The sequence below is a fragment of the Nomascus leucogenys genome, chromosome 22a, assembly GCF_006542625.1.
Source record: "Nomascus leucogenys isolate Asia chromosome 22a, Asia_NLE_v1, whole genome shotgun sequence".
Taxonomy (NCBI): Eukaryota; Metazoa; Chordata; class Mammalia; order Primates; family Hylobatidae; genus Nomascus; species Nomascus leucogenys.
Window position 1 is genome coordinate 80,280,442 of NC_044402.1, and position 12,003 is coordinate 80,292,444.

Genomic DNA, 12,003 nt, shown 5'->3' on the forward strand with positions numbered 1-12,003 from the left:
CACCTGTAGTCCTAGCTACTTCATAGGCTGAGGTGGAAGGGTCACTTGAGTCCAGGAGTTGGAGGCCACAGCAAAATATGATTGCACGACTGCACTCCAGTCTGGGTGATAGAGCAAGACCCTGTCTCTTAAAAAATAAAAAGAAAAGAAAGTTGACATCTATGAGGGCTGAATCAGGCTGAACGTAGGGTTCAATCATAACATGACCCTACAACAAGAAAATGCTAAGCTGTCACTTTATGCCACCCTCCTCTCAATCACTCTGAGGTTTTATAGATAACAAAGCATTATTTCACATGATAGAACACTATTGCTGGATTTTAAAATAATCAATGATCAGAGTTAGAGCTATTCATGACAAGATGCTTCAAAATTTTTAATGTCATTCTTGTTCATTACATATAGCAACATGAAAAAATTCTATAGCTTGCAACTGTAAATGGATCTACAGAAGTACCCACTGAAGACTCAGAAGAATTGTTACCCATACACAGTAAACAGTTTTTCTTGCTATAATTCTTAATAATTTCTTAATAATTCAGAAATGTGATTTCAAGAATCAAATTTTCCTAAATATCAGATTACCTTTGACCCATGCCAGCTATGAGTACATTATACTGTTAATTTTCCAATGCAATATAAAAGAAAGACAACAGATCTGAAAACCTGTGAAATTCTCGACAAATTTAAACCTTGCTTATGTAAGCTATGCACAGTGAGGCAAGAAAGACTTCAAGGATTTGCAAGGGCTGAAAAAAGAGGTCTCTGCCAGGGCAACAGCAGTTTGAATGTGCACCACCACATCTGTACATTTGGCACAGTCATCTCAGTCTCCACTTGGCAGCTATGGAGAAGGGAAGGCAGGAAGGGACCATAGAGAAAGAAGCCTATTTCTCACCATAAAACCACAAGGACAGAATAAATTGCTTTTCCTAGGATGCAGAGAAGGAAAAAGCAGCCTGCAGACTTGCAAGGAGAGAGACACTGCTGACATTCAGTAGCCATAGTGGTCTCAATACTATCCACTTGGTCACTGCCATCAATGTGGTTACAAAAATACGGTGAGTCATGGAGGCAAAGGTGAAACTCTATGTAGTCATAATTATTATCTTGGGAGCCAAAAATCGCTGGCTCCAGGACCTCACCTCCTACCACCTCTTTTAGATTTTGTAGGGTTAGGTTTGGGCCCTGGAATCCATATACCATGAGTGAGCTCACATAGATACTGCGGCAGGCGTCCAGTGGTTCACGTTGGCATGGAAACCCATGGTGGACTAAAACCTGTAAGTAAAGGCCAGTGAATACCCAATGAGAGAGCACAGACTGGTTCTCCAGAATTCACACATGATGGGACCCATGTGGGTGATTTCTCAGAACAACTTAAGGTAGGAGTGTTCTCCAAGTGTGGTCTGTCAATCACCTGGGATACTTACTTAGATTACTGGGTCCTGCCTCAGACATAGTCAGTCAGAGCTTTCAAGGGTTAATTCCATGAATCTGTATCTTTAGCCAGTTCCCAGGTCTTCTTTCACATGCTAAAGTCCAATAATGACTATACTAGAGATGGCTTTGGAACCAGCTTGATGACCACAAGCATGGGAGAAAAGACGACTATGCAAAAGAGGAACAAGACTAAATCTTGCCTTCTTCATTTTGAGTCTTAAAGATTTTATTCCTATGAAAGTCAGATTGACCCTTAAGAACCACACATGCGGTAATGAGGTATATATGGACTTAAGCTCTTTGGTAATCCTCCCCATAGTTTGCCAATTATATCTTTCTCTTACAAATAATTTTTCTTTCTATATTCCAGTTTAGAAAATCAAATTTGGATGTGAAAACCAATGCCTATGAACCCAGGAGAGGTGACTATCCAACTATTAATACAATTCTAGCGCCTGAAAAAAAGACTGTCCTTGAATGAGTCTGCCCTAGTTATACAGACCCTGTTTACATAAACTGGCTTCTCTACCTGGATCACTCCCTCACTTGGGTCATTTCCAAACATTCCAGGCTTACACATGTGTACCAAGTTCAGAAAGCATATTCACAAGAAGCTATGTGTTAAGTTACTTGGTCTTCCAAAAGTCCAAGAACCCAAGTGCACCTGTGCTTCACATGGTTACAAATTTTCAGAAGTGCCTGTAGTGCCTAAAATTCCACATTTCTATGCTCTTTCATTCCATTGTTCTTTTAAAGTAAACAAGGAAAGGCAGATGAGAAAACAGAAAATATATAATTGAAAAACACCTAGTAAGTTTCAAACTGAAGGTTTAAAAGTCAGAGTTGCAAAAGTTATCTTGGCAAAGAAATCAGTGTACCTATAGGTATTTAATATTAATAATTAAACTGTATAATGTACAATTATGGCTACCTATATAAGTATGGTAGATGCCAAGAACTTTGTGAAGTATGCTGTGTGCATTATCTAATTTTATCTGATGACAACCCCATGGAAGATTCTTTCATTATATCTCTCAGACTTGGTAAACTAAAGCACAGAGAGGTTAAGTAACTTAGTCAAAGTCACACAACTAATAAATAGAACTGAAATTTGCATCCACAAAATATGACTTCAGAACCAAACTCAACATTTAGGCTCTGCTACTTCCCATCTCAATAGTGCATCACGTGCAGGGACTAAGATGTGTTTAATCATCAGCATTTCCAGATGTTAAGAACATGTGCAATGGCTAATTTATTTAAAGAAAATTTCATATATATAAAATTGAAATGGCTGTATTTATATACCAGTATGTGTATTTGTATACAAACAATGGCATTTTTGTGCTCTTATTCTAAGCATTAGATTTTTCATACCATGTAAGGTAAAACTTCTCCCTCAGCCTGTGAGAAAAAGTTTTTTCACATCCAAAGTATCAAATCTAAGGAAATCACAAGGTCCACACAATTTCTCTGTGAAGTTTAAATGCTAGTGTTAATGCCAGAAGTTTTCTACTCTTACTTGTAATGTTTAATTTCCCTAGGCTCAAATTTTAAATATTCTAAATTCTCTGCGTCTCATTTTTCTAATCTATCAGTGAGGATTTTGTACAAAGATCTCTTTTAACTCTAAACATACAATGACACTGATTTAATGATTGTCTCTGAATGAATGGTAGTCATTTCCATATCCTTACCTATTATTAGGTTGCCATAAAAAAAAAAAGGCAAAAACTGTAACTACTTTTGCACCAACCTATTTCACAGGAATAGGAATCTGTTAAGCCTAAGAGGAATTTGAAGCTCAGCCCTGGCTTGAAATCAGTATAAGCCAACCAAGAGTCCAGGTCTCCAGACGATGAAAGCCTTATTTACTACACTATCTGTCAGATGGACCTCTTTAACTAATGCGCATCAAAAATCACAGCTCTCTGTAGAATTTTACACAATTTTAACAGTGGTATACTGAAGCAAAGATTTAGAAGAATTCGCTCATTATCTCTCACAATGGGCCTTTTCTTAGTGTAGCTCAAAGTATTTTTTAAAATTTCATTATGTCTTCTTAATTGTTATTAAAAAAGTACACATCACATCACAGTATGGAAAATAAACATTAGGCTGTTAGTGAAGATTTAACTGCAAATATTCTCCTTGATCGTAAAGTAAATACAGAAATGAAACTTTTTATTCCAAGAGAAAACAATGAAAAACCGTACTCATCTACAGTTCTTTCACATGCAAAGGATATCAGCATAACAATCTCTGATAATCATGATTGAGTAGCTCTGCCAGGCCCACTGGAATCACAGAGCACCTCTTTTATTCATTTTCAGATGTGTACAGAAAAAAAAGTGGAATATGGCCCCCAGTTAATATTGTTTATGTCCATTTATCTAATCTTCATTTTGCTGATATAATGATAACATAATAACATAATGGCTATTTCAGAATCTCAGCCAAAAAGAAAAGAAAAAGTTGATTAGCTTTAGCCTGCATAGCACAGGATATTTCTCTCTGTGTGCTTTTCTTATTTTTAAATTCCATTTCCCATTATAAACTCAGAAATGTAAATGCTTTGTACATTCATTTTTATTTCCAAAATAAAATGCTGTCTTAGGTCCATGAATTTCAATCTTTTTTACTTGTTGATGGTAGAACTGTCTTTATTAAAAGACTAAGTCATTTTTCATAAAGTAGGTATGAAAGCCTGGTCATCTTCTGTACCAGTTTATATGTATTTTAATCCAACTCTGCTATTTATGAGATCATAGAGTTGATGTGGCATCAAATAGATCAAAAGCAAAAGGGCGATTGTTTTGTATTAGTATATAACTTTCTTCAGTATTTTTTTCACTGACTTCTAAAAAATACACTCATAAATTTCTTTTCAGACTGATTACATGGTGCTGAATATCTTGAAACTGACCAGGGGGGCGAGAAAAGTGTTAACTTGGCTAAGGCAAGATGACCCTTAACCAATGCAGTGAGTGTAAGTTTTAATAGTATGATTATGGTGATAAACAGCTATTACAATTTCTTGAACAACCACAGTGTGCACAGTACTCTACTGCTGGCTCCAGTCATTATCCTAGAACCAAGTCAGCCCCTTTCACAGATGAAGAAATTGAGAGCCAAGGAAGTTAAGTAACCCCTGCCCCAAGCTCTCAAATCTGCTGGTGAGTGGCTAAGCCATGGTTTGACTTGGAAAAACGCTGTGTTCCTAAATACCGCACTACACTGCCTTTACGGACCAGGTACTGTAGTTCTCCATCCAGGCTGGAAAGGAGGAGATTTTTAAAATACTGACATATTAAACCATTCCCCAGAAATGGCTAAGAGCATCACTGTTTTTCTAAAGCTCCTGAAGTGATTACAGTGTGAATCCAGGAGTGAGAACAACTGGATTAGAGGATACCAAGGAATATTCATTTTCTTAAGAAATAGGAATATTTCTTCAATTAGTGCTAGAAAACTAAAGTTCAAGTTGTTTATCTAGAACAGGAACCTGAAACAGGAACACCAGACGGGGGCATACATCAGCACCGGCATCATCAGAAGATTTTTGTTTCCTCCCCTCAACCTGCTCCTCCTTCTGCCCCACGTGCAGATCCCACATGGCATTTTAGTGCTTAAGTAGACCCAGGAAGTAACCCACGCCCTTCATCATCTACAAGTGATACAGGAGCCCAGAAAAGAAACAGCTGTGCCCAACATCTCACCCTAGCAATAAGGAGAGCTTGAGTCTCCCGCGCCCTATTTCGGTGCTCCTTTTGCTAAAGAATTTTGGAAGCAGTAGGAAAACAGGTGGGGCATAGAGTCAGCCAAGGCACCTGAAGAGAATTTTAAGAAACAGAGACAGCAGAGACAAAAAAAAAAAAAAGTCAAAGCAGAGTGGGAAAGGAGAACAGCCACAATCTGCAATCTGCAAATAATAGGGAAATGAGAAGGAATATTTAACAAAGCAACGCAACTGGCCAGAGAAAAATGTAGTAAGGAGAACTAGCGACTGCAATCATGTATCAGTAAAATGAGGTAAAAATACAAGGGAATAAACAAACCTTCCATTCAGCTTCAGAAAGCATATCCAAGCCCACAGTACTTTCAAAATAGAAAATAATATTGAAGCAAAAACAAACTGTAGGAAAATCTCCAGGCAGAGAGGCAGGGGCTGCTAGAAAACCCCAAATCTGTTAAGCATCACCTACTGCCTTGCTTTTCAAAGCGTGGTTCAAGGATCACCTATTTCAAAATTACCTGGGAGCTTGTGAGAAAGGCATAATCCTGGGCTTCATCCTAGACTTGCTCAACCAGAATCTGCATTTTAATAAGATTTTCCTAATGATTTATATGCATATTAAAGTTTAAGAAGCACTGGTTCTACGATAAAAACCATGTTGAGGTGTTAATAAAAGACAGTTATTACACAAATTAGGACTACAGAACTGGGTAAAATTCAATCCAACTAGTTAAATTATTTGTTGATGTCCTATGATATGGCAGGCCCTGAGCTGGGTATTTTCAGGAAATGAAGGCCCCATGTTAGGCAAGGTTGTTGCAGTGCCCTTAGGGGAGAATGCAGAAAGCGCATACATATCAGGAAGACTCTGACTCATAGTCCACAGGAAAGAGATCAAGCAAAATATAAGAGTTTGCTGGAGCAAAAGCTGGAGTGCAGAGGGAGATCAGGAAGCATGTGCAATTGCACTGACTCTCTGACAAGTGGAAATAATTGTAGGGAAGTGAGAGGGCCCTTCCTAGCAGAGGGAACAACATAAGCAATGACACAGAGCTCAGAGACCTGCTGTGTTAAGGAAACACTGCCTTCAGCCTAGAGAAGTCTCAAATTGTATCAACGAGACTTGGGACTCTATGACGATGCCTCAGGACTACTAAGGGTAGGGAGGGGGAGCTAGTGGGATTGTTGGGACCCCATTCCAACCATTTAAGATTATATTTTAATAGATTGCAACATTGAAAAATAATATTTGAAATGTATCATGGAGCCAATACACATGGTGCTTTTAAAATTATCACCTAGCGCTGTGCTTGTTATGTAGTAGGCACTCAAATATTCACTGAATAAATTAATAAATGACTGGATCAACCAACCAATGAGATCAAAGTAAAAAAATGCAGAGCTACTTTGAAGCTGGACTGCAGAGGGTCTTCACTGTTTGAGGAGGGGTTTATAAGTCACTTGGTAGGACACTAAGGAAAAGTTTACTAGCCAGTGATTAAGCTCGGTTCTTTTGCGAAGCTTATTCTGCAAAACCGAGTGTGAAATGAATTGGGACAGGATGAAGATGGGAAACGAGTCAGGAAGCCACTGTGACAGCCTCTAGAAAGAGATAAGAAGACTGAAAAAAATAGCCACCATGGGAATAGAAAGATGAAGAAGCAGGCATCATAAAGCATCGTGGAGATGAAGTCTGTGGGACTTTGTGAATTTTATGTGGAAAGCAAAGATACTGGGAGGGTCATCAGTGACTAGGAGAAATATTAAAATTGACACAAAGTCACCCTTGTTCACTTAGGAGAAAGATGTTAATTAGAGCTTAGACCTGGTAGAGTTGAGGCACATGAGAGCAATATAAAGCCATCTCTTAGGTGGTTCAAAAATGTAAATATAAAATTTTGGAGGGAGAGTAGAGCTAGGATGTCACTTCAGGAAGAAATAATCTAGCACTAATAAAAAGAAACAACCGAATAAAAAGTTAACATACAAAAGAGCAAAAAGGAGATAACCTATAATCTATAAAACCAAAGAGATCAAGAGAAATCCCCAAAATTTTTTTAAAAAGAAAGAAAGAAAAAGAAAAGGTAAAAAGACCATATTGAGACACAGTGGGGACAGAGACAGGAATTGGGGTGGTGGCAAAATAGAGATAATGAAATGGTGTGGAGGGGTTATAATAAAAACCAGAGGCACATAAAAAGCGGTGGGAAACTGGGACAGACACACACTCCCTGTTCTTTAGTTCTTTGAAGACATATAGGATATTACGGGAACGGCAGAGCAAATTTTGCCCTTTATTTATGTGAACAAAGACTCACTCCTGTATGAAGTTAGCTAATTGCTCAATTTTTAAAATATAAATTGTTGCTATTAAAAATCAAGCAATGATATCTTCAAATTCAGCTTGGAAAAAAAGTCTAAGGGCAGGGGAGGTGGGGTGGCCAGTCCAAGGACTTAAGAGCCTTATCTTTTTCATGGTGCCCAACTCCACATAGCATTAGTCTGTATAGGCATTTCACCTTTCAGAATTGTTTTGAAAGATTTTTTTTTTCTCTGAATCAGGTCACTTGCCTGAGAAAATGAATGCTGAGAGCACCTGATACGCTTTGATCAATCCTTATTTAATAGTTACACTTTTTAAAGTTATCCTCCAGCTGCTGACAGGTCTCACTAATTGGCCATATTTGGGTGACAAGTACTAATGACAGTTCCCTCTCTGATTTGACTGTAGAGGAGACACCTCCATTTGGTTTCCTTTGTACCTCAGTTGAAGAAAAATACATTAAATTCATTGTTTTCTTTTTGCTCTGTGAATCTGTATATTGTTAAAATGCTGTAAAATATCAACATTTTTTTCAATATAGATGATACTTAGTGGTTATTAAACTTCTATAAAGAGATCATTACTTATGTAATGTAAAATAATATACTGCAAACAAAGAACATAAGAAATTATGCTGCAAAACATTGTATCACCAAGATGATTCCAACATGGACAGTAATTTTTCCTTTGTTAGGAGAATTCACCTTCCCCAAAGCATTTTACTACAAACGCATCCAAGAGAGGTCAAGGAGATCTACAAGAATAGCTATTTGATTTGTGGTTTTTATCCCAAGCTTCCTCAAATCACTTTTGGAAATAGGTAAGAGTGTAAATTATAAATCCACAAATATTTAATTTATGGGAATACAGAATCTGAAAAACAACCAACACTTTGATCAAATAAGCATCTTTTTCATCTTAAAAACCTCGAGTAACAGAACTTGCAATGCCGTATTTTGCATTCTAAAGGCATTTATCTGTTACAGGGAAGGGGCAGCACATACTCAATGCACATATGGCATCAAAATAAGATTAAAGGACTCTGAAAACCGGTGAAATTTGGCCTTGGAACATTTAAGGCAGTTCTTTCAAGCCAAAGCCTTTAACTTACCTAAGATGTAGCTTATTGACTTTATGAAAAGCCTTCTTTTTAATTAGATAAATGCATTTCCTACCGTTTCATGAATTGTGTGGACGCTGCCAGTTTCCACGCTTTAGGCTAGGCCCTATAACACAAATGTTGTGTTCCTTCTATAGGAACATCTTTTGCTACTACATCTTGACAAAGTTTGCATTCCCCTTGGTGTGATATTCCTCAGCAAAGCAAAACCAGAAGGAAATGCAAACCTCATCTCTGTATGAAAATGAAAGAAGCCGTTTCCCAACCCAAGAACTTTTGAGAGCATTCCAAAACTGCGTTATTTTGTATTCATGGGCGTGGGGAGAGGGGGGATACTTCTTGGCAATTTATTTCCCCTGAAGAACAGCACTCCCTATCCAGGTTCCCCATAAAAACTGTTTGTCCTCCAGCGTCTAGGGAAGCATCGTCCTGCCAGCTCTCCCTTCTCCCCACGGGCCCCCGCACATAACAGTGGCGAAACAGATGGTCCTCCCCCTCCCCTTCTCCTCGTCCCTTCCGCAGTCCCACAGTGTCCTCCCACCCTTCCCTGACACCTTCACCAGCGCTTAGTGGCCCGAGGCCGCCCGTCAGGGCTCCCAACAAGTGCAAACTTTGGGGACCTTCTCTCTGCCCCTCTGCCCCCATCTCATCTGGGTTCTGCTGCAGAACTCTCCCACGACCCCAAGCTTCGACCGCTACCCTCCTCCCACACCTCGGTCCCCTAACTACCCATTTCCCGGTCATTGAGAGAAAGACAAACCCCAAACTTCCAGCCCAGGTGACGAGGCGCTGCGGCTAAACACAGCGGGGCACTCTCCTCGTCCTCTCCCCTCTCCATCCGTCCTTGGGAATTGGAGCCTACCCTGGGGAAGAGAGGAGTATGCTCCTGTGGCTTCCACGACCTAATCCTAACTCCAGGGACTCGCAGGAGTTAGGATTAGGTCGTGGAAGCCACAGGCGCCTGGGCGCCCTCCTCTACAAGTGGGACCGTAGGACAAAGTGCAAACTCTACCGGGAGGGGGGCTCCCGGCCATTCCCTCCGGCGGCGCGCCCAGGTGCAGGCTCGCTCTGCGGAGGCGGGCGGGGGCCGGGCAATCAGAGGGCGCCCAGTCCGGAGGCGCCGGGCTGGGCTGGGCGCCCAGAGCTTACCTCGGCGCGCGGGCCGCGGGCGCGTGGGGCAGTGGCTCCTCCAGCCGGGAAGCTGTTGCTCACGCTCCGGTGGTTGCTGCGGTCCCGCCAGGGCTGCACCGGGGCTTCGTGCAGACGTTCTCCCGCGATCTGCTGCAGCCCAGGCTGTGGCGGTGGCGGTAGCAGCGGCGGCGGTGGAGGTGGCGCCGGCGACAGCTCGGCCCGGCGCGGCCCCTGAACTATCCAACTCTTGCCCGCGCCGGGCTTAAGCGCCCGGCCGCTGCCCCCGCGCTGAGCGCCTGCGCGCCGGGCCTCGCCCAGGTGAGGGGCGTGTGCCCGGAGCCCGCTGGGCGCGCCCGGCCCGGCCCGGCCCCGCCGCACGCCCGCCCCCCTGGCCTGGCCGAGGACCCCGGGGTTTGGACGTGCCAACGCCACTCTCGCGCGCCGAAGCTGTGACGGTTTACCAAGCAGAGACTTGCGAGGCACACACACGAGAGGGAATGAGGCGGGACCGTTCGGGGACTCGTTGACACTGCAGAGCCTCCCGCAGCATCGCTGCCTTAAATCCCGCCTTTCCAGGCGTGCGCGCACAGCGAGCCAGAGGAGGCTCCGTCCCGACCAGGGGTACCCCGCGGTCCTCAGCCCGGGGGCTCGGGTCCCCGAAGAGATGCTTGGCAATAGCAGAGGTCCCAAAGCCTAGATACCAAGCCCCGCGATGGGGCGGACGCTTCCAATATTAGTCAACCCAGAGTGAAACTCTCTTCTTGGAGATCGTCAGACCAACTATTTGTTTTTCCTCTTTGACCACCCCTGGGCTAGCAGAGCACAGCTAGCAGCTTCGGCATATTTGGCGGAGCCGGGAAGGCCCGGAGCGCAGAAGGCATCGCAGCCTCGCCGCGGATCTGAAAGGGCTGTGGGCGGGGGGCTCATTTTCCTCCGGATTTCTTTTCCGTGTTTAAGTTTTCAAAACTAAAACCTGTCATCGGTTACCCTGATGTAGAGGGCATCTTCTGAAAATTAGTGCAAACATGGCCAAGGTGCTTGGTTCTGAAAGGGAAAGCACTTAGAACACTTAAGAAAGGGAAAATAATTTTAAAAGAGCAGTTTTCTGAGATTACTTCTTTGGGGAGAAGTTCAAGAGTCATAAATGACAAGAGAGCTGTGTTATATAGCAGAGATTTTTTTTTTAACCAGATGATCTTTTTCTTTGGTTCTTGTCTCAGATGATTGACACTCACTACGTAAATAATTAATCCTGCAGCTGTTAATGTCTTGGCATAATCGTCTAGAATAAATATCTTAATGTCCAGCCAAAGCCAGTGTTGTTCTCCCAGGGTAGGCTTGAGATGTGACAAACAATCACCCCATCTTAGAGCTTTCTAAAGGAGCAGGCTGTGTTTTTAACCCACCTTGGAATGTAGGGTTATTGCAAGCACCAGCACATCTGAAGTACCAGCGTGAGAAAGGGCATAAATCTGACTTACAGTTTTTCTATTTTTAGAATCCAAATATCTTCACATCCAGGTAGGCAGTCTCAATATTAAGAACAAACGTTTATCGGTGTGTTTACTCTTAAAACTGTGCCTTATTTGAAGTTGCTACAGAAGGACAGCACCAAAATTCAATCATTTTAACCCAAAAGAACATGAGCTATGATAATTGCTTAAATTATCTTTCACAAAATTATGATCTTAAGGTCTCTTCTCATCAATAAAGATTATGTTGAAAAGACGTCTTTCACAAGTCCCTGAAGGTCAGTAAGATGGAGCTCTGGCAGACTGGGACAAGCAGGAAATTCCAGAGGCAAAAACCTTCCATGAGAAAAACACCCAGCTTCCAGTGCCATGCACTTCAGAGTTGGGACAGCGTGGTTGTCGAGGTTGCCTCTGAGCCCAGGTAAGTATTGATATCTCCAGGAATCTAAGATGCAGAGAAAGGGGTGAGGGCCCCTTAAAGTCTCCAGTCAACACCTTGGATTGCACTTGGAGGCAAATGAGTAACCTCTGCACAGTGGAACACCTGTGAGAAGTGTTCTCCGTGGCTTGCACAATTTAGCAGCATGTGCATTTTTTATGTCCTGCAAACTGCAACTATATCCTTCCCTCCTCCCTGTCTATTTTTAATCACCTATAGCTAAGACTCATGGCAGAGAATAATTTCAGGGTTGCATTTCCTAACAGCTGAAAGAAGCATAAAATACATGCAGACAACTCCCAATTATTCACCTGTGACATAACTGACTAAGAATCCTGC

The 12,003-nt window shown here is 42.1% G+C and overlaps 1 protein-coding gene across 4 annotated transcripts in view; it reads right to left on the bottom strand.

Moving 5' to 3' along the window:
• ZNF385B (zinc finger protein 385B) overlaps positions 1–10,286 on the bottom strand; it is a 422,583-nt gene extending 412,297 nt beyond the window's left edge. For 3 of the 4 annotated variants that reach the window (XR_004027926.1, XM_030803393.1, XM_030803392.1), the window contains exon 1: positions 9,772–10,286. The gene's annotated coding sequence lies outside the window, so the exon portion shown is untranslated. The remainder of the gene's footprint in view (positions 1–9,771) is intronic. The other variant, XM_030803394.1, reaches the window with a different exon arrangement.
• Positions 10,287–12,003: the final 1,717 nt, after the last annotated feature.